Genomic DNA, 24,786 nt, shown 5'->3' with positions numbered 1-24,786 from the left:
CAATCAACTTATTCACTCTCAGTGGCCCTTCAAGCTGAAAATGTCAATAATAATTCTCTTTTACAAAAACAAATTCATGGTGAATTTACAGCTATTGGTTGGTCTGCTTTGTTAAATATGCCAAACACACGCTTGGCTGTGCCTCCTTGCTTGGTTTGCTACTGTACAAGAGTTTAGTTTTTTCTCACGAATCAATCGTTTTTTTCCCCAACAACAATTATAATAGATATTTATTTAAAGTAATATATTTACAGTCCAGGTAGTTCTACATTGTACATTTCAGGTTTCACCAACTTCATAAAAATACTTTAGGACAGCTGCATCCACAGATTTAGACTACGTGATTATTTCTTTGCCCATTCTTCCCTCTCTTTTCTTTCCCAAATAACCTCTTTCAGATATGGTTCAAGGTGGAATTTATCCTCCTCACATTTTGTCCACTGCTCTTTAGGCAAGATCTGCTGCCTCATGGTCAGGTCCAGTGCTCTCTTAATGGAAACAGCCTCTAGTTATAAAGGTTCTCAGGAAGCCTTCTTTTACATCATCATTCTCATATATTGTATCATCAAGCATTAAGCTCAGTTTATTGAACCCAGCAGCACTGTACTATCATTTTCGAATACTCTCCAACCACATGCTTGATACTGCAATGGCAGGCCTGCTTGCCTTTTTGACCCGAGACAAAATCCTTGCCTGCTGGGTAAGTCCTAGAGATCGCACCACAAATCAATCATTTGATTAGAGGAAGAGGTAACATAAAACACACTGTTCCTCTCACATTTTGAGAAGTAGAAAAATATCATTTAAATACTTCAGCAATAACTTTCTAGAAATAATTACATAAGGGCTAATGATATCTGATATCACTTGAAAACAAGTGAACATTTTCAAATAAGTTGAAATACTTTTTACCTGAGTTTGAAGGACAGGGGGCAGTGTTGATCCCACGGTGTCCAGATCAGCTATGGGAACAGCAGTTGATCAGGCCAGGACTGAATCTGTTCACATTGTCTCTAGTTAGGGTCCTCATTTTGCTGATTATCAAACTCCATGTGATACCCAGGAGTATCAGCTCAGTGAAAGGTACGAGAAACTAATGGATGATCTGGAGTGACGGATTATAGAGGTTATTAATTTTACTGAGAGACAGCTGGTAAGGAAAGCACATACTTGTGCTCACATTTTCTCTGTAGGAAAGTAACACTGAAAAAACTTTTGTTATGAGAAATCTCCTTAAGTGAGTATAGATAAGGAAGCCAGGAATTTAGATGATATGATGAATCCTCAGCCAAGATATCCATGGACACTGTGATTTTCGTATGACTAGATATTCTGTCTGGCAACCCCAGCTCTTTCAACATTGTTCAAAGCCGGATATTATCATTTTTCAGTGTGCTTGTGTTCCAAAGTTCCTGTTCCACTTGTGACAGAGCTTTTACTGATGCATAGTAAGATGGTGGTGAAAGAATGAAAAATTTTCTTTCCTAGGAAGAATTATAATTTATTCTGAGATTATATCTTTTTAATTTTTTTAACTTTTTTTAGTATTAAATGTTCTTTCAGCTGTGAAATTAAGATAAGAAGAGATGGCAATATAATTTTTTATGATTTCATTAACAAAATAAAAATTGGAAACCTTGAGATGGTCTCAGAACTAAAGAAAAATTTTAATTGCAATAAAAATCTAAGTATGAAAACTACCAGTCTATGCCATTACTTTCTCCTGCTATAGAGCCAGTCATTGTATAAAGCAACAAATCAGCTCTAGACTCATGATTTTTTTGTTCCAGAAACAATTTGGTCACCTAATCATGATGTATCATACAGGTGAGGTGCTTCTACAAATAAATCTTATGTTGAATTAAATTACTTATGAGTTCTGGGACACCTCATAGGCTTTGCTATGCAATGGCATACAGGTGAGTGATGCTGCTAAATGTTTAACAACAGGATGGGGAGCTGGATGCTTGATTCGTAAGGTAAAATGTGTGTGGCGTAAATACTCCCTCCATGATGGATTTCAAGCTGCCAGGTGAAGTCTCTTCACTGAATTTGGAATTGAGAAGAGATGCTGCACTTTTCTGCACATGATCCACTGAGCAAGCTGAGTTGGTACAGGCTTCAATAAACCACTGCCCCTTTCCCTGTATATCTCACTATCATAGTTTTATTAGGAGCATTTTGACATTCTCCATTTGGTAACATGCATTGATATTGCACTTAAAAGAATGAAAAGAAGCCAATGTAAACAAATTGAAGTAAAATTGTAGAAAGTTATTTTAATTGTTCCACTAAACAACATTTTTACCCAAGTTTCAATCCATCTGTTTCCTAAATGATTCTATACCTAGGACAGTATAATTCTTTTTTTTTTTTCTTTTTTTATGGCTATGTTGGGCCTCTGTTGCTGCACGGGCTTTCTCTAGTTGTGGTGAGCAGGGGCTACTCTTTGTTGCGGTGCGTGGGCTTCTCAGTGCAGTGGCTTCTCTTGTTGTGGAGCACAGGGTCTAGACACACACGGGCTTCAGTAGTTGAGGCATGAGGGCTCAGTAGTTGTGGCACATGGGCTTAGTTGCTCCATGGCATGTGGGATCTTCCCGGGCCAGGGATCGAAACTGTGTCCCCTGCATTGGAAGGCGGATTCTTAACCACTGCGCCATGAGGGAAGTCCCTAGGGCAGTAGAATTCTAACAAAGATATTTACCATCTTATTACTTTCCAGTGAGTAAAATTGTACTGTAATACAGACATCAGATATGCTCTGCAGATGTTAATTTCTCAGTAGGGAAATAACATAGAAACCTGTCCTAAAGTCAAGGAAATGGCTTGTCTTAGGCATCACATCTAATATACTTAGTGGGTGTTCAGTGCTTATTGTGGGATGGTACAGCAAGTGTCTTGAAATCTCTTATTTGGAAAAAGAAATTTAGGGGAGAAGTAGTATATGTTAGTATATAGAAGTAGTATTTGTTCCTTTCCAGATCTATATGTTCTCCTAAACTCTGGTTTTCTTTCATGGTCATGTCTGTATTGCATACTTCCGAATACCTTTAGTTTTGCAGCTAACTTTAAATACAGAGATGCATGAGAATAACCAAAGTCCTTAGTCTTCCATCCCCAGATTTCAAAACCAAAGTGATTCCCAAAAGATCTCCCAAATTAGAAATAATAATAATGCATTAAATTATGAATACAAATTTTGAATATCATCGTTGTTTATATATCATTTTTCCAAAAAAACACAAAAAATCCTACTTATGTTTTGTTGTAGTATGATTTTATGGTGAAAAATAGTACACGCAGCTTAGAATTAAGGTGAGGAATAATGAGTTAATATACAAAAATTATTCAGAAGCAGATAGTTCTTACAATTATTCACTCTTCGGTAGTAGGAGCAGTAGAGTATTAAAAGATTATGTTGTTCTTTTGTATATTATGTTGACAAGATTAAGTTAAGGCAATAATTTGGAAACCATTTATTTTTCGCTAGTCACTGTGCTAGCTCCTGGGGTTTGAAGATTAATATCTCTATCTTTAAAAACTCTTAGTCCATTAAGATTTTGTGGCTAAAAAAAAGGTATGTTGGACCTTATCTCTTTAAGCTCCATAACATCTTTCCCATTATATGTATTCAATAAAACAAATAGTAACTGAGCAACTATTATAGCTTAACTCTGTGCTAAGTATGAAGTAGACAAAAGCTGGAAAAGCCTCACCAAAATCATTACTACGTTGTCTTACTATTGAGATCTGCTGACTTCACCAAGTCCAGGAACTAATGGGAGCTGAAAAATAAATACTCTAGCTCTCTTACTTGACACCACCCCACCCTCCCAAGCTGGACTAACTCTGAAATATGCATGTTTAAATTGTATCCCAGAATTTTCTTCATGAAACTAAGCTCTGAGGCCCACATTTTCTGGCTTGATAATGCTCTTTCTTGCTACCTAGCCTTTCCTGCTGGTATTCTCCACCCCTCCCAAATTAACTACCAGTATTCTAATCCTGGCTTTATGGTCTGCTTCCAGGCAACCCCAAAACAAAACACTAAAATAGGTTTACAATTTTACAGATAATGGAAAAACAAAATCTTCAATGACCCAGAAAATTTCAGAATATTATGGCAAAAATACTATCCTGAGAAACTGACACCTGAGCTGTAGTCCTTGCCTCTTTACAAACTAGTTGAAACGAGGACAGTTGTCTTTCTTGGACTCAGTTGTCTCTTGTTTGTCAAATGAAAGGTTTGGATGACTAAATGATCAAGAGTTTCTCCCCAGACTGACTTTATGATTCTAAGTTTATGTATCCCTAGAATGTTTGCCTCCATAAATGATTTGTAATACTTTCCAAAATAAAAGTTTGGATGCAGAAAGATATTTCTTCAGACCTTGAGAACTTTTATGTATGCATTCATTCATTCCTTCATTCAACAAAATTTATTAAATATGTGCTCTACATATATCACTGTGGGTCTACATTGTCTAGTAGGCAGCCGCTAGCCACATGTGACTAAATTTAAACTTGAATTACTTAAAATTAAATAAAAGTAAAATTTCAATTGTTCTGTTCCTCTAGGTACATTTCAAGTCCTCAACAGCCATATGTGTCTAGTGACTAGTGTATCGGACCACTCAATTATGGAATATCCCTGTCACGGCAGAAATTATATTAGATAGAGCTGCTTTTAATGACAAAAAATAAAATCAGACAACTAGCCTTCAAGAAATAATACCTAAAAATTTAGTAAAATGTTAATATGTGATTGGCTATAGTTGATACCAAGTGAGCATTTCAACCACATACTTTAAAGTCATTTAGATGTAAATTTTCAGGGAAGACTTCATGGTAGTTAGAGAATCTGAAGGTTAATCAGAAAAGTAGATTGTTACAGGCATTATACACATTTGACTAGAAGCAGTTCAGAGAAATTGTTTGGTGACACTGATTAGACTTAAATTAATAGAAAGGAAAAGAAAAACTGCGTAGAGTAAAATCATAGAACAGTTAACACTTCTTTAAATATATCCTTACAACCACTTTATTTAAAGCTTTTTTTTACTGGAGTATAGTTGCTTTACAATATTGTGTTAGTTTATACTGTACAGTACAGTGAATCAGCTATATGTATGCATATATCCCCTCTTTTTTGGATTTCCTTCTCATTAGGTCACCACAGAGCATTGAGTAGAGTTCCTTGTGCTATAAAGTAGATTCTCATTAGTTATCAGTTTTATATATAGTAGTGTATATATGTCAATCCCAATCTCCCAATTCATCCCACCCCTCCCCTCCCCCTTGGTGTCCATACTTTTGTTCTCGACGTTTGTGTCTCTATTTCTGTAAAACTTTTAAAAATATAGTGGTAGTAAGAATATATAAATGAGAATTACAGAACAACTAAACATTTTTTGTCTCAAACGTTTTAATTTTCTTACTTGATGTAATTGGGAACTAGTTAGAATAGGAAAGAGTTAAAAAAAAAAACCTACCTTTGTATTAAGTTTCTTCAGCTTCATTTTGTTTGTCATACATATCTTTCTTAGCTGCATCTACCACAATGCCTAACAGTAACTAATAAATATCTGTTGGATATTTTTTATTATTATTATATTTATTCTATGTATATTATTTTATTTATATAAAATAAATATATTTTATTTTTATTATTACATATTATTATTATATTTATTATTATTACCTGTGGATAATCATCACCCCTCTTTTCATGTGATCTTTCTTTTGAAAAAAATATAAGGTGATTTAAAACATCTTAATGTCCAATCCAGTTTAATAGTGTTTAAATTTGTAAATTTCCTTTGTTTGGATTCAACTTCCCCACCCAGTTCCATGACCTTGAGCAATATAAGTAAACACCTCTTCACCTCAAATTCCTCATCCATAAATGAGTTAATAATGCTGCCTACATCATAAGGTGGCTGTAAGGAGTAAACAAACTAGACAGTCTGAAAATACTTAGAACAGTGCTTGGCACATAGTAAGTGTTTGTGAATATTGTTGTTGTTTCTATTGTTATTTTCAGATACTCATTAGGACATCTGGGATCCATATAAAACCTATGTTAAGATTTCCAGCTATATAACCAGAAAAGCCAGTAAAACTGCTATCGATAATGAGAGAGAAAATCCCTTTTGTCCCCTAAAGGGACACCTATTAGGAAGCTCTTCACTTTACCTGTCAGCTGCCTTATTTCCTTTAAAAAACCAGGAAAAAGTATTTTGGTGAAGACTGTGGTACCCAAAATAGATGCTATAGAATATTCTTTCCCATCATACCCTATGAATATGAATTTAGTTGTTTCATGTTTCTTCATTTGTTAATTAAAAGGAAAGCATATTTTTACACAGACATTAAATAAAGTGCTGAATCTAAGACCCTGAGCCATTTAAACCTAAATTCTGACCCCTTAATAACAGAGGCTGTGCTGCTATCTTTGTCTAAGAAGGATCTCTGTAAGTTCTAGATGTGTGGTAATTATGTTGATTAGCCTAAAAGAGTGTTATTGAGATCATGATGTCTTCTCAAGGGTAATGGATGCTTGAGGATTGTTGAATACTTAATTTGTCAGATGAGGTCAAAGGAAAGAGATGTTATGCTACTTTTCAAATATTTTAAGAGAGAGAAAATGAGAAGCTCAAACAAACCTATGAAAATAACTGATGAAAATCTCCAAATACAAAACCCCAATCTGAATGAACAGTGATATTATGTTAAGAAGAACATATCTACAGGGTGATCAAATATCTTTCATTAGTTTTTAATAATTGCAAAATTTACATTAACAAATCTTCTGTGTATTCTGCCTATGTGCTTAGCAGTTAGACTTGTATTCACTATTATTTTGTGTCATGATTATTGTAAATATAATACTAAAAGAAAATCTAGATACATGTACATAAAAACATTGTTGTAGTTACATAAACAACTGAGTAATTATTAAGGAATTTTTTGTATTCAGAGAAGTAGTATCTTAGTGACTACTCTTTTAGGCAATACTGCTTATTCTTAAATTGATAAATATTGGGATTTATATCTTAAAATAACACGAGGCCTCATCACACCCTTGAAACTAGTTTCAAGTAAATTTTTTAATGGCAAAAAACCCCCACATTGTTATTATTTCACTCTTGAAGTGTAATAAAACTTTCTTAATATTTAGTTTTCCCCCTTAGGCTAATATTTTTAAAAATATTTCCATAACAATGGAAATGCTGCCATGATACAAAATGACTAAAAAAGGAGTTGGTGAGATGGACACTTGGAATTCTAAATGTACCGTGTTTCAAGAGTTACTGGAGCTTAGATTATAATCACAAATTTCAATCTAACACATGTATTTATTTACTTGTTTATTTATTTATTTATTGACTGCATTGGGTCTTCGTTGCTGTGCATGGGTTTTCTCTAGTCTCTGCAAGCAGGGGCTACTCTTCATTGTGATGTGTGGGCTCCTCATTGTAGTGGCTTCTCTTGTTGTGGAGCACAGGCTCTAGGTGTGTGGGCTTCAATAGTTGCAGCACATGGGCTCAATAGTTGTGGCTCACTGGCTCTAGAGCACAGGCTCAGTAGTTGTGGCTCACAGGCTTAGTTGCTCCACGGCATGTGGGATCTTCCTGGAGCAGGGCTGGAACCCGTGTCCCCTGCATTGGAAGGTGGATTCTTAACCACTGCACCACCTAGGAAGTCCTGTATTTATTTTTAAAGTCTTGTCTAAAGTGATTACTAGAGCCTTTCTCTGTACATGATTTGAGAATGAACAATCCATAACTTCCACGTTTATGTCATTATTAAAATAAGGAGTTGTTATCCCAAGATTTATGGAACATTAAGGATCCATGGATAATGGCCTTGGAGTACATGTAATAAATATTGAGAAGTCCCCTGGATTTTTTGTACATTTGTGGGTGTGTGCAATTTTGGGAAGAGAGGGCCTATAGCATTAACCAAATTGAAAAAGAATAGCATTGATTGTAAAATTTTAAGATATAAAGTGTAGCTGATTGGATAAAGACTTAAATAACCAAAGTCCACTATAAGAATATTCCCTGACTGTACCAATACCCGACACTTGAACGTTTAGGATATGATCATTTATTCTGTGTGTACGTTTACTCATAATTTTCATAATGTGGTATATAGTTTTAGAAATGAATTATTTGCAATTAAAATTTTATTTCTTAAATTTATTTGCTCGGTACATTTACATGATAAATATCTTTTAAAATGCAAAGAGATTTCGAATGAAGAGTATTCCCACCTTAGTCACCTATAGAGAGAGAATCACTGTTTTCAGTCTCTTGTGTATCCTTCAGAATAGATAAATAGGTAAATGAATAAACAGAAAAATAGATTTTCTCTTTTTTTTCTCTCACCCTCATGTTAAAACTACAGCATATTATATACAAAATTTTGTGCCTTGTTTTTTTTAGTTAAAAAATACACTTTAAAGATTATTCCTCACGGGTACTTATAGAACTACCTCATTCTTTTAACATCTACAAGTAATCCGTCGTATGGGTGAATCAGGATTTATTTAACCTGTCTGCTATTAATAGACATTCAGATGCTGTCAATCATTTGCTACTACAACTCAGATGCAATGAATACTTTTGAATGTGGTTCAGTGCCCAGAGGTGGAATTACTGGCCTAAATGGATATTTAATTTTCATATGTTAGGTGAATTATCCTCCATAAAAATGTTAGCAAATTATCCTCCATAGACAACATTAATTTTCACTTCCACCAACAATTAATGAGTGTGATAATGCAAACTTTTGAGAACTCATTACCATTTACTTTGGTTTTGTCAATCAAGCCCAGTAGATTAGGGATACAGTCTTCCTGTTTCACTTCTTGGCATTGTTGAGGAACAGTAACTGGGGGCTTCTTGTTTCAGATCTCTGCAAGTCTTTCCAAATGCCTCTGCTTGTAGAAAAATGCAACGATTGCTTTGACAAATAATTCAATTGAAATCTTATAATTATTCGGTAAAATACTCTTCTTGGCTTCATAGTTCCATTACTGTTTTATTCAATTAATTAACATAGAAGTGTCCATTAGTATCAACTGTGTATTTATTTAAACTATAAACTAAAGGAGAAAAAGATCCCTATACCTATTTAAAAGATTGTGTCAAAGATACTTAAAAGGTAAGCCAAAAAATATCTGAACCAAACAAGAACCGAATTGTGTATGAGAGAAAAATCAAATATTCAAAGGGTAGTTTTTATTGCTTCCGTGCGTCCTTTCCTTGCCTATAAATGAAAATGCTGAACTGCTTCAGGAAATCTTATGTTTTTGTAGCATTTCAACCCTGGTAGTAATCAGGAAGCACTAAAAATGCTCATGAAAACTGTATTCCACAAATTAACTGAAATTCACACATGGTTAAATAAGTAACCTAACATGCCTAAGCAAACATTTTATATGGTTTCTCATTACTCAACCTTACAAACAAATCCATAGAAGTAGTTTGTTATCATCCATTTAAATTATACCCTCAAATTTATTCAAAATCTTTTCTTTAGGCAAAATAGTCCAATGTGTATGGATGTAAGTGGTGCTGAAGGGATGGGGCAGACGTTAAAACTACGACTCAGACTGTTAATGAGTATCTTTACACATAGCTATTCCATGACAAGTTGATAGATGTTTGATTTCACTGTCCTCCATAAACCACAAGAGAGGGTACTGATACTGAGTTCAAATCTCAGATCTTTGCAATATGCATGTACAAAACAAATGTTTTCATTTGTTATAAAAGAAATAGGTCTCTTTCGATAAGATTGCATAATTCCAAGATCAGCACCCATCTGTGTATATATTTTTTTCTTTTAGCTTATGTTAATGGCTTTATTTGGCAACTTAATGTTTTCCTTTTCCTCCTAACAGCAGGTGAAAGAATTCATAAATGTGCCATGAACAGTTGCCAATGAATATTCATATTTGGGATGTCTGATTGCAGCAGTTTGACATTTTTATTTGATTTCCATCAAGAAAAAGAAATGCTTTGTTTCTTAATTCAAAATGCATTCTAATCGCTTTTGGTACGTTACACCACTGGTTAAGTTACTGTAATTGTCAGTATCAACCAACTAATTTATAAAATAAGAATATTTGATGTGATCCAGAAAAACAACGTGACTAAGAAAAATCTCACAAATTCACTGAAACAGTATATCTTTTTGTTTTATTAGATAATTTATTTTAAAAAATTATCCACACTGAACACTTTCATTTTCTGTCCTAATATATAGTATGGTATAAGCTGGTATTCCTTGCTGGATGAGTCGATCAGGTCTCTGGTGACATAGGAGCCCCATGAACAGACAACATGAGCTTAATGGGATATATTTTCTATAGATCATTATTATAGGAACGAGAAGACATGATTGGTTCAACCAGAGGCAACAGACGTTTTGTACAATTTTAGTGGATATTTGTGACTATCTGCCAAAAGTCAAGACATTTGTAGCAGCAAAATTAATTTTTTAATTAATTAAAATCTGCCATTAGATTGTTCTGTCTTTAGATTGACCCTTCATTATAATCCTTCTTAAGACATATAAGAATAATTTGGAAAGCTTCCAAAATACAGGTTTCTGGGCCATAGCACAGGTTATTCTTAATCAGTGTATCTGTGGTATGCCCCAGTAATTTTTATTTCTAACTAGTTCCTAAGTAGTGATGATGCTCTTCTACCACATTATATATATATATATATATATATATTTTTTTTTTTTTTAGTGTTGGATATCTATTGGTCTTCTGTAAAATATACACAAATCTTCCAGAAAAAAACACAAAGAGCAGCAAATCATTAAGAAGCCTGTAATGGCAGACAAATTGCAAAAATTATGTGGGGGGAGAAGGGTTCAGAACAGCATACGTACTCCATAATCCAACACAGCAAGTGTTTTCTCCAATCTTCGTTCTGTATCGTATGCTTGCATATGGTATATATTATATGTAGAGAGTTAACAACTAAGCAAGAATTTAGTTTTTTAATCCTCTTACAATGTAGAATCTGCATTCCCCTTTTTTTTTATTAAAAAGCAAACTATAATGTGACAATGTATTAATGCATCCCTAATCTTAAGTATCTGTAGATAAAATACTGGAGAAAAATATGTAAAAGATTAGAAAGCCATGGGAATTAGAGGACATTTCCTTAATCTGCTATTGAACTCAAAGGGTTTATTTTTACTTGCAATTTATGAAATGCTGATCCCTGTGTTTTGCAAAGTAGGCACATATTTCCTTGAAATACTTTTATTTTAATACCTCTTCATAATCAAAAACAATTTTGTCGGCCTATAGGATTTCAGCACTGATGGTGAAGAAAAGTGTGTGGTGGTGATGGTGGTTGTTTTTAAGCAGTAACTGTTTTCTCAAGACTTCATGAGAGACCCAGACTTCCTAACTTGTTTTTTCTATTTCACTCTCATTTCCTTCTGAGCATTTTCAACTTTGCTGCCAGGCATCTTTCTAAAACACAACTATGATCCTGCAACTCATTATCTTAATTAAAATCTTTCGACAGCTTCCCATTGCTTGCAGCATGAAATGAACGTCTCTTAGCCTTACTTACAAGGCCCTTCATAATCTGACCCCAGCCTGCCTCTTCAGTTTTATAGCTAAATCTTTTAATCCTGCCATCAGAAACAATTTAGAAGTCCTTAAATATATGATGTGTTCTCAAGCTACTTATCCCCATGCCTAAAATATCTTCATTCCTTATCTTTTTCACTTCATTCTATTTGTCTTTTGACTTACCTCATTTTTCCACTTCTTTGGGAATTTTCCTTTGTGGTCCCTATTAGGTCCTTATTCTCAAAATCCCCATTTAATATGCCTTAGATACTTCTAACATACCACTCGGGACACCATGCATCAGCTTTACTGTACACCTTAAGGTCTTGGAAAATAGGAACTGTGCCGTCTATATGTTTATCACAGAGTCAACATGTAACAGCAACTCAGTAAACAGCTTTTAAAAAAATAATTTACTAACCGTATCATAAGTAATGAGAAGTCAGATTTGATATCTAAAGCAAAATCATAAAGGACCTACTAAGCCAAGCAGAGAAGTTTGATTTTTAACATGATAATTAGTAGAGAACTATTATCAAATTTTGAACTGGAAAGTGACACAATGCAAACATTGATTTAGGGAAAATAAGAGAATGTATTTAAGCTGTTACAGTAGTTCAGATGTGGGATGAGTACAATACACATTTGTGTGGTGTTAATGTTGGTGAAGCCGTGAGAGATCTGTTTTATGCAGGGCTTGATAACCCCAAGATTTCTGTCCTACAGGATAAGAAGTGTGATAACAGTACTTTGAAAATAGAGTGATAAGAAGGAAAGCCATTTGTCTCATGGGGGATGATGGGACTTTGGAAAAATCTTGTTTAGGTAGAGGTCAATGGGAAGTCAGAAAAATTGGTATGCAGTTAAGAGTCAATGGTGCGAATGAGGTCCTGAGGCCCAAACTCTGAAAATGGGCATCAGTTGCATCAGCTGGGGGGTGGATCTATTGAGCGTTGAGCATCCACTTTGTCAGAGAGCAGAAAGAGAAGTCAGAAGGTGAGGAACTATGGCAGAATGGAGAGAGAAGAGATGCTGACCACAGATCCTGTGACGTTCAGGAGAGGAAATTTCAATATTAGCAGCACAGGTATTCCAATCCAAGCACAGAATGTTCAACGGCACCTTCTGACGATTCGTGCCTCTCTACAGCTCTGCTCCCTCCCTCCTAGTTCAGTCTCTTCCTCTTGTTTGATACCTGTTAGCTCATCTCTCTCTCCCCTTCTGTCTGCCTTCCTGCCCTGCCTATTCCTTTACATCTCTCCAGAGAGCCACACCATGGGGGTCCATGAGGATGTGGTGAGACCACATGGGGAAAGCAGAGACATTTCCCATAACTGAACAGAAATTTCCTCAGCCGCAACCTCCAGCAACATCTTTTTCCCACCCTGCTGGTGGTGGCCACACATCTTCTCTCTATTCTGCTGGGTAGTATATGGCAGTTAACCATTCTCTGTCCAGCAGAGTCATGATCCCCTAGACCACTTCCCTTGTTCACAGTGCTGCCTTGCTGTTTAAAGTTAAGTGTGACTCATTGGAACACAGAAGAAACCAGATGTGACTTCTGCGGCAAGTCTGCCTCTAACCTCCACTGAGATATCTGGGTGTGAATGTGCTTCATCATCTCTTGTTGCTGTTATTACTTCGATTACAGATGCTATTTCATGATCCTCAAAAGAATTGCTTTGTGTAGTTCTATCCTTAAACAAGTCCTTGATCTAAGGGCAGTTATCCTTATTTTACAAAGGAAGTGATCAAGAATCAGAGAACTTGTGTGATTTGCTGAGAGACACTGTGTAGATGTGGCAGAGCTGACCCATGGCTGGAGCTATCCCCATTACAACAAATGGTGACTTTCAATTTATTCATGTTTCTCCTGATAGTGGTAAATTCATGAAACATATCTTTTTCTTCAAAGGCTTTTTATTTCAATTTTTCATAAAAAGTATACCATTTCAATGGACTGTTCTTCAAATAAAGAAAATAAGATATAATTTTAAAGACAAGTTCTGCCAATGAATTTGTACCAGAGCTAATACTAGGAGCCAAGCTTTTTAATAATTATCCACATACTGTTTTGTGATGGGTGCTGTCCTCTGGGTCCGTTTTGGTTGTGTTTCTTTTCTTTGTTCTCAGAAGATAATTAAGAGTGCATTACTTTCAGGTTTTCTTTTTTTCTACTACTTTCTACTAAACCATGAGGACATTTATATCCATGTGCTCCATGCTAATCTTGCTACATGACCTACTGATGGCATTGTCTCCCACATTTTCTTGCAACTTAGCCCATTAGTTTTCCACCTTCCTTCTGCATTTTTGAACAGTCCACATACTGAGCTCTTCACAACATAGGATAAGTCACACTTGTCTCTTCTATCTAACAAGGGACAAGCAAAAAATCCCTTTGTCCTTAGTTTCTTCTCAGAGACTCTCACCTTTAATGCACATATGAATGGTATGCCCTTTCTCTCCATTTTTTCGCCTACCCTTCACTTCTTAAAAACTGCATTTAGTCTCAGCTAAGTCCCTGGTGACCTCCAATGTTGCTAATCCGGTCAACTCTACCTGGCCCTCTTCCCCTGACATCTCTGAACATTAGTAATAGCCAACAACTTCATCATTTTGAAACTCTCAGTCTTTCTCTGCCATGATTCCATTCTGAGTTTCTTTATAACCCTTTGAACGTATCCATCTATTTTGAGGAAATGGGGTGGAAGAGGAAAGAGCAAGAGCACTGGAACCAGGCTACTGGACACCACCACTAATCGTGTAAAAGTGTGTCAACTTATTTAACTTCTTTGTGCCTGTTTCCTTTAAAATGGGGATAGTAATGGTACCTACCTTATGAGTTCGATAGTACCTTAGAGGAGTCGTTTGAGGATTAAGAGTTAATACATGTAAAGCACTTATGACAATGGCTGGTATATAAACAGTTGCTGAGTAAGCTGTTGTTTTACTGTTAATCGCTACTGTCCACGACCACCAGCACCACTCCTACTACTCCTCTTCCTGTTGCTCCCCCTGTTTTCTTTCACCCACAGTCTAGGTGCTGATGCTCCCTACATTTCTTTTCTCAGCTCTGTCTCCTCTGAGTGCTCTCAAAGGGCCATCATCTTCATTTATCAAGTCTTCACATCATCACATGTATTTTTATGCCTCTCAAGTCTTTATATCCAAATGAATTTCAGGTCAATGTACTTAACCACCTGCTGGACAACTTTTTTTGATGTCACTCTGGTATTTTAAAGTCAAAATTTCTAAATATATCACTCTTCTATCAATACATGATTTTTAATTGATTTCTTATTAAAATCAGTAATCTTCCAAGCCAGAAATTTCAGCTTACTTTTTTCCCTTCCCTCCACCTCTTGACTCCTGTATCATTAGAACAAGACTTTACTACATGTAACAAAGTAGGAATGGCTTAAATATGATTATTTAAAATGTTGTATTATTTACATCCCCAGATACTCAGGCTCTTGTAGTTCACTGCTCTTCCTTCCTAAAATGGAGACCTCAAGAGAGCAGATAGAATTCCAGCAATCACGCCTATAGTTCTGGCAACAGTTAAAAGGAAGATTTTTTTCTTAAAGGAGCATACCGTCCATCTCATAGGTGGGAATTGTTCCCTAAATCTGCTACACAATATAATTTTTATTACATCCCATAATTCAGGACTTAGTCACATGGTTACATGTAACCACAAAGAGTTTAGGAAATGATGTCTTTAATCTGGATGTTCTTGTTCTCATCTAAAATTCAATACAGAAGAAGATAATATTTTAATTTGTTTTAATTTAAGCTTTATAGGAAGAATAATTGATATATAAGATGATAAGAAACTTAAAGCATACATCATAGTAATATGTATATACCGTGAAAGGGTTCCTCCCATCTAGTTGATAAACAAATCCATCACCTCATTTTTTGTGTGTGATTTAATGAGTGGTCTCTAATATCTATTATTTTATGTTATAATTCAACAGTTTCCCATCTTTTGCCTCTTCTCTGTTACCATTGCCACTCCCCTAGTTTAATGTCATCATTCCAAAAAAGCAAATGCTATGAATCTTAGTCTCCATGTTGCTGATAAAGTCAACTTTCTAGAACACAAAGCTGATCATTTAACCTCTCACCTCAAAATTTTTCTTTAACTGTCCCAAACTATAACATCTGCATTTTTTTGTTAAGAAGGACAAAAATTGCACTCTGTAAAGCAAATCAACCTGAGTATGTAATGTTAGCTCCCAACAGTCTTTCTACCTTGTCTTCCAGCCACTTCAAATTATTTGCAGTCTCTTGAATTTGCTGCTCATCTATTTGTCTTTGTGGATTTGTATGCTGTTTCTTTCACATGAAATATTTTCCCTCTCCTTTCAATCTTATGAATATATGTCTTTTAAGGTCCAACTTAGATATTACTCTTAATAATTTTTTAATCAGATTGAGTTTTCTACTTGCACCTTCATACTCCTATAGATCTGTATCTTGTATACATTATACATTCTAGGGTAGAACTTGTTCTTTTTCTTGTAAGTAGAATTTTATTTATGTCTTCCCTCTTAGACTGTGAATGTCATGGGACATAAGCTTATGTGTTTATCTGTAACACCGATACAAAAGTATAGGTACTCAATAAAGGTTTTATGAATTGCTAAATATATGAAATTAACTATGTTCGTATATGTAATAATTATTATAAGAACGTATGTCAGGACTATAATACTGATAACCACCTCCACCAATCAACATCTCAAACACTATAAACACCAAACTTTATTGGTTATTTATCTAAATCTATATTTGAAGAACATGAATTAAATTAACTTTTACTAAATAGTCCCCTGTTGTTGATATTTAACAAGATTTTTGTTCTTTAAATAAAAGTAATCCTGACAAGACTTAAGGAATTCCACTGTCGTACAATGTAAATGTTTCTAGTACAGAAGAGTGCAGTATTTCCAGGTGAGCGAGCATTTCCCAGGAGCCAGTGTGTTCTCTGGTGCAGTAATTCACTACATTTCATTCTATTGAGTTGAGCAAAGTCCTTTTCCAGAATGGGCTCTCTTATTTTATAGGATCTGGGCCATAGATTTAAAAAATTATACATACTTAATATATATCTGGGAACTCTGTCATTCACAATATGTTTTATTTGATGTTTATATATCTGTGTTTTTTTCAGTTTACAAATCTGATTGTTGTTTTATAATATTGGGAATATATTCCTTGATTTATTTTCAGTAAAATATTCCTTGCTATATGAAAGAAAGTAGATTGAATAATTTTTCACTTCAGTCATTTTGTTCCGGATATCAGTTAAGGTACCAAACTTCCTTCACCTTGTCTTGATGAATAGGAAAATTATTCCACAGACATCACAGAACTAATCAGGAGAATCCCTTAGTATCTGCATTTCAAATCTCATGTTCAGTTTTTTCCCATCCATTATGTCTCTAAGGTAGAATTGTCAGAAACTCAAGTTGATATCATAACATTTCTTACTCCCAGCGTGTGCCTTTATTTTGGCATTCATCAGAAATTTTGTCACTGTACATCTGTAAGTACACACAGGTCTTTAGGCATGAGCATCCATTTGCCATAAATAAAGGAGAGCAGTTTATACCTTGATAACAATTTGTGTTTAAGTTTGACATCTGCAGCCAAAAAAATAATGTTTTGTTGCCTAATAATTAGTTGAATGGGTTATCCAATGATATACATGTGGGATATAAACAATGAAAATCAGTCTTCATAATGATCTAAATTCAGAAAAACTACTTTCCATTTGAGTTGTTAAAATGACCTAAGAATAGACTTACCAAAATAACTAAAAATAGCAGGTGAAACAACAAGAACTAGTCTTTGCAGTTTTTTGAAGGTCAAGACGAATTTTAATAATGTTCAATCTAGTAGTTGTCTAACGAATTTAGCATAGCTAAATTGAAAGCACTGTTAGAATGGCAGAAAATCAGAATTTAAATTATTGAGCAATGGAGCTGTCATTAAAAATGTCAAGTATGACATTTATTTTCCCTAGGGACATCTCACAGAATATTCTAGTTCCACCCTGTGCTTTTACTTGTCTTTTCTTCTTCAATATATCCAAAAATATAGACAAGCATATCACCTACATCATTGTCTGCAATTTTGTTTTCTTTTGCATTATGTTTTTGATTAGAAACTTTTGTATAATACAATAAAAGTGAATTATTAGAAAAATAAAAAGACAAACTCATGCAAATTAAAACCACCAAGTCTTAAAATGATTATTAGACTCAGTAGCACAACATAGCTGTCAAATTGCTAGCAGAGCTGACTCTTAAGTTCTGTACTTAACACATGTGAACTGGTAACAAGCACTTTGTGGACCAGCACTGGTCCAAGGACCACACTTTGAGTAGCACTGCTTTATGCTATCACAGTGTTCTAAACTGACCCTGTGTCAGTCATCTATGTTCTACCATAGCCTAGGTTATTTGGAAGTGTAGCTCATAACTCCAAGGTCATAACTGGATATACTAACTTCACCATGTTATTCCCAAATTAACAAATTAAGGTCACTGATATTTTTGTCACTAATATTGATCAACTTGGCCCATGGTAGGTAAACAAAATTTTGTTTAATTGCAGATATTGAATGAAATTTTAAAAGCTATAAGGAATATCCTGCTATACCCACAAAGAATATCTTAAACAGGACTGATGTAATTCATTCCTGTTCAAATACTATATTACATTTTGAATTAAGAGGCATTTTATTCCTGCAGGTAGAATTTTAGGATCAATTATAGCTACCTTGTATTTTAGTAGGTACTTCAGCATGATTATATTAATTTAAACATAAAAATTGGGCTACTTATGCAGGAGTTGAAGTATGAAAGAGCTTCTCAATAGGCTCCTTATTTTAAGCCTTACCAGCCAAATTACAGTGTAATTGCTTTTATTTGATCTTTTGCTATCTAAAAACTGCCTTGGGGGTGCATGTTTCACTCCATTTACTTTGATCAAAGAAAGAGAAGTCCATGAGTTTTTCAAAGAACTTCCAGATTTGAAGCGGTAAAGAATATTTTATGTATTTTTACTGCTCCATATGGACAAGTAATTTATACTCCTTTTAAAAAAAAGAAAGGAGGGAAGAAAAAAAATAAAAGGATGTACATAGTGTTTAGCTTTGTGATAGTTATTTAATTTTATATTTTTAATATAAAACATGATATTTGGAAGAACACTATATTTGCCATGATTCTATCAATTATATAAAGTCTGTGCCTTAACCCTCACTCTAAACGTTTAAGTATTATTTTAACAGTTTACTTAATTTTTTATTTCTAGATGATGATGATAATGGTCATGATGATAATGGTCATTTTTAAATATTATGGTTGCCAAACTTAAATTATGTGCCAAAAAGTTGGTTTTATTAATTTATATTAAAACAAAATTAATCCATTTGGGGACTAAGAATGATAAATTTAATGCTATCCAAGACTCCAAGTTTAGAGAAATATTTGTGATTGTCTTTCCTTAGTTAATCATTCAAGTTTCTCTTCTATATTTCTTCTTTCCATTTAATTCCCAAATAGTATTTTAAGCTTTTAAACCTTAAACCAGTACTTGTGCCTTAAATTTTTTCTGCTATAAATCTGGCCGTTATTTAATTTTAGTATTTGATTTTATTTTTGGCCAATAAGAAACAAATGAAAAATGAAGATGATTGTTTACACATAATCAAGTTGAATAACAGAAAAGTAAGATAATTTTCACAATCCACACTAGCTATAAGTAGATGCACCTGCACATCTCAACTGCTACTTCCTAGTGTGCTGGGATTTTCTCAAGGGCCTGATCTTCCTCATGTAATGAGCTATATGTTAATTGTTCAGCCATTTCTAGTGACTTACCAAGGTAAAGTCACTAAGTGACTTGGAATATATAATGTACTGTCTCACAAAGAGATAGTAGCTACATTTTAACTGAAAAGCATGACCGCCACTTATTTTTAAGCAAGGAAAGGGGGAGGGCATTGGTTCAGTTCAACAGACATTTGTTAAGTGTTTATATGTTGGAGTGTATTAACCTAGCTTAGATTACTGTTATCATGTAAGACAGGAAGAAATGGTACATAATGGACTATCAGCTTGACCTTCGTTTTCCAGGGAAGTCTTGTTTGGTGAAAAACTTGTCATTTGGGCTGTCATAAGGCATGCATTTCTTATTTTAGTAAAGAATATAGGTTAATCAGGCATTTTTACATTATACAGACACCATTCTCTTTCTAGTGCTATTGACACATGCATGATCAGGAATCATCTTCAAGAAGAGAGCGTTTTACAGGAGGTTTACGTACATTGTAGGATGTTGTGCGTTCATTTTGCTTATTTTGCTTTGCTTGTTTGTTTTTGTCTTAGCTTGGATTTAAGAAAAATTTAGCCCATAAAAATTGACTTTTAAAGACCATTCTTACTGAAGCTCAATTTTGAGGGCACTTTTATTCACTGCTGCTCAACAAGACAGGAAGACAACCAAGATAGACTTGAGTATCCATTCTCTTTCTTTTTAATAGAAAATATTAGCATCAATTTCCAATGGAATGCATTAGCAGTTTCATTCTTCTATTTAAATGATTTCAAATTAGAAAGGGATTCTAAAAATAGGTGTTTGTTCAGGAAAAAACAAGTGCTCATTCTATCCTGGAAAATGCTTACATTTTATTGGGAAATTTTAACTCATTGCATGAGAAAGGAAAAGGTAAAAGTGCTTCCAAGAAGCCAGAACACTGTTTTCTCCCTAGAGTTTTGGTTAACCACAAGGCTGCCAATAATACTTGAAGCACATGATCAAAATATCAGCTGTGTACTTCATGCCAGGGACTCTGCTTGACATGCCCTGCCCCCTGTCACCGCCCAAAGGTTTATGTTTTCTCATGGTCTTAGAGGTTTGGCAATGTCATCCCTCCCCCCACATACAAACTAATTTTCTTTATTATAAATTAACATATGATATATGTTCAGTTCCATTTTAGGACTACACTACACAGATAATACTATAGGTTTTTATAGGCAGTAGGTATAAATGTAGATACAACCAATCCAAACGTGGCAAAACAAATGTATACATACGTTAATTGTGTAAGTTGCAATTATGTTTGTTATTCAACATGGATTCTTTTTGGCAACCTCCCTAATATCTGAATCTTTGCTTCTCCTAAACGTCTATAGTTCTTCTTGAGTTTCAGATTATAAATTTATTATCTGTCTACCCAACGACTATGCTCTTCTAAATACTTTTTTTCTTCCTCTCATCTTCCACTTTGTTCTTTTTTTAGCATGTTTGTCTTAATTCATTGCCCTTTAATGAACAAGAGCTGGCTACAAATTCTCTTTGGAGATGGAGCTTTTGCTCTCATGCACATATTTGTCACATTCATTAATACATTAAAACTTAGAGTTATCTCTTAAGACCATAAATAATAACTTTCAGTTTTTAAAGTAGGACAGATTACTCTGGTAAGATTACTCTGGTAAGCTTCTGATAGCATTTTATGAAAGTATATCCAGACAGTTATTAGATGACACTTGAGGTTGCCTCTGTTATTTAAATCACTAAATAAATTGAATATAAAAATCCCAGCTAAAAATCTCAATAAGAAATCACTGGAACCAGATTCTGTCTCACAACAATAAATGAATTAACAATGGTAACAATACAGGAATAAAAGGAAAGGATCCAAATAGCCTTTAAGTGTTATATTATGATTGTGAGACATCTAAAATCACTGCTTGCTTTCGCAACATAGAGTCATAGGAACTAAAAAAGCACTTCAGAAGAATAGCTTGTGTGGTGCCAGTGTGTATTTCCCCTTAGATGTATCACTAAGTAATATTAGGAATAATTGTCTCTATCAGTAATATTATGCCTATGTGAAAACTTTCCATTCTAACCAGAGTATTTTAGTTCACATTAGATAGATAGATATAGATAGATAGATAGATAGATAGATAGATAGATAGATAGATACATAGGCCCAAAAAAGGAGTCAGAGAAAAGATATCATAATACTTAATAATCACTTATTTTGTGCAAGAGTGTTTTTTTTCCTTCCTTGGCACTTTACATTCTTAATTTAATCCTCTCCAAGCCCTAAGAAATAGAAATCGTAATTCTGTTTTTATAGATGAAGAAACTGAGGCACCGAGAGCTCACGTACCTTGTTGAAAGTGACATGAGGAATAGAATTAGGAGTCAAAACCAGCTACTCAACCATTATGTATAGTTCCTCTCCATTAATGGAGACATAGATCTGAACAGTTGCAATGCTATTAACTTTTTATTCGGTGATGAATATTTATAGCTTTTGGGGAATATTTTGTGTGACTAGTAGATATTGACCCTTTTTTTTAACATCGTGAATTTTGTCATTGAAACTGAGAATATCAGAGTTGGAAGAATCCATAAAAATAATCTATGCCATTGCCTTCATTCATATTGAAAAATAGAGTCACTTCATAATCAAAGTTGTCACCTGCTATTTATATCTACTGACCATATACTGGAAACAAAGAAGGGCAATGAAATTTTAGTGATTGGGTTCAATTTGATTGCTTCTAATTTAGAGGTGTCCTTTAACAATTTTTATTCTGTTCCTTCCACTCTGTCTTCATGCTCAATGCTAAATAATTATGACACACTTCAGATTTCCTCCTGATTTGTTAAACTCTCCAAGGCAAAAGTTCCAGCAGCTTTGGCAGTGCTGTGAGTTGAACAAATATTTGGCTTCTTGTAACGTTCCCAGAAACAAACCAAGAGGTGAGTTTAGCCTTCTAGTACAGAGAGCTTAGGGGCAAAATTGGTCCTAAAATGTACCTGTAAGCTACTATCTATAAAAAAAAATTTACTTGTTTAAAACTATTTAGAGACATTTAGAGACACGAGTTGAAAAACATTTTCTAATACACATACACAAATTTATATATATAGCAAGAAAAAGGATTTTAAGGATATTACTGATGGTTGTGACAGGTAGTAATGCATATAATTGTGGAGAAAAAAGATATTAATTTTTAATGGACACAAAATGGTAAGTTAAATGACTTTTTTCATTGAAACTTTTTGGAAATGAGCAAATGCAGGGAGTTTGTGCAAGCTAAGAAGTGAGCAGTATTTGAAATAGATAATGTCACTGAACTAGTGGCAAACACCACTTGCCCATTCTAGTTTAGACAGAAACTTGTCTCTAGGTATAAAAATGATAGGAAATAAAAGATAAAACTCTCTATTTGTATACCCAGCAAGACACAGTAGAGAAACAAACAAAAAAGACTAAACTTACTTCTTAAATATCATATCATTTTATATTATTATGAAAAATCTAAAATCATGCATTGATTTTGCAACACAAAGTAGCAGGAATTCCAAAAGCCTTTGTCAGAGAAATAACTTGTATTGTGCTAATATGAATTTTTTGTTTTTGGTGCATCACTGAATAATATTATTTTCCATATCAGTAATACTATAACTGTGTAACAACAGCAATAATGTACAAATGACTGACCTCTTTGGATATATCCTCCCCCAAGAGTAGATTTTTTTTAACCTTCGAGTTATTCATAAACCTGGCTTCATCAGAATCACCTGGGAATACATTTTAAATTATAAATTCACACCCTACCTCCAGAGACTGATGCAATAGACATAATACGGACCTCAGGAGTCTCTGTTTTTATAAGTTCTTCCAAATGATTCTCGTATTGAACAGCCAAGCAATAGGCTATATTTACAAGGGTGAGTCAAAAATTATCTGTACTCCAGTTATATTAAAACTTCCGTTGGCCACACTGTCTTATCAGCGCTTTCTGTTCAAGGCTACTGTCTCCGTAGTCACTGCTGTGCAGGTGTGAACGTGTTACATCAGTTCATTTGTAACTGTGGTGCGAGCAAAAATACAAGCCCCACTTATGATTTGCATGAAAGAAGAGCAGCGTGCAGTGATTCGTTTTTTGTGGTCTGAGGGTGTACCTGGTGCCGTTATTTATCGAAGACTTTGTGCACAGTATGGGAAAAATGTTTTGTTGCAAAGAGGTGTGTATGAATGGATAGAGATGCTTATTGAAGAGCTGAAGCCTAAACTTTGATTAAACATGGAGGACTGCTATCCAAGGGTGTTGTGATCTAGCATGACAACACATGTCTGCACAGTTTTGCCCACACTGTCGACACTGCAAAAACTTTGTTTTGAGGTGTTAAAGCATCCTCCCTATAGCCTTGATCTTGTTCCATCAGACTTTCACCTGTTTGGTCCCCTGAAAGCAGCCCTTCAAGGACGAAGATTCACTTCTGATGAAGTGAAGACAGCAGTGCATTCGTGGCTCAGAGCTCAGCCTAAAACATTTTTTAATGAGGGAATATGAAAGCTTGTTGACAGATGGACAAAGTGTATTGAAAAGCAAGGAGATTATATCGAAAAATGATGTACTTGTCTTTTCTAAAAGTTAAGATAAATTCTACAGCCCAGAGTGCAGATAATTTTTGACTCACCCTCATAGAAACATGTATTCAGATGATCTTCCAATTTCGTAGGAAGCCCAGATTTCCATGAGGTATATCAGCTTAACTTTGAAAACTGTCTCTGGTGTACATTCAAGTGAGTTCTCTGCACTAGGCTACAGTTTCTCTCTAGACTCTGAACTCCAAGAGAGCATGTCTCATTCATCCCTGTCACCCAGGGTCTAGGAGTGTCTGGCATTCGGAATATTCATTTAATAAATTAAATATACCAACAAATCAACATAAATTCTGACATTAATTAAAGAGATATGCATAAGGAAAAAATTGTATGTAGCAGAAAATGGATCTTGCCTAGTGTGTAAAAGTTGTCTCAAGGATAAGGCAAAATGACACATGATACACCAAGTCGTAAATGTCCATGTGTTGAGTCAAAATCGTTATCTTAGTTATAACCCAGCTTCTGTCTCCTATAACTTCTGACATCCTCTAATCACCTTTCAATTAGTGTTCCTTCTCTTTTGAATCTATTTTAAAGACATGATTTAAAAGGTACATTTCTTTTTGCATTTAAATGAAAACACATCAAAGGAACTCAGCCAATTGTTCCCTCACCCACCACACCTAGAAATAAAATTGAGTTATAAAATATATTTAGTTATTTAGTTTTC

General features: G+C 34.5%; 1 pseudogene; it reads right to left on the bottom strand.

Moving 5' to 3' along the window:
- Positions 1–344: 344 nt before the first annotated feature.
- Positions 345–24,786, bottom strand: part of LOC130829864 (cytochrome b-c1 complex subunit 7-like) — a 188,026-nt pseudogene continuing 163,584 nt past the window's right edge.

The sequence above is a fragment of the Hippopotamus amphibius genome, chromosome 10 (assembly GCF_030028045.1).
Source record: "Hippopotamus amphibius kiboko isolate mHipAmp2 chromosome 10, mHipAmp2.hap2, whole genome shotgun sequence".
Taxonomy (NCBI): domain Eukaryota; kingdom Metazoa; phylum Chordata; class Mammalia; order Artiodactyla; family Hippopotamidae; genus Hippopotamus; species Hippopotamus amphibius.
This window is presented reverse-complemented; position numbering and strand designations above follow the sequence as displayed.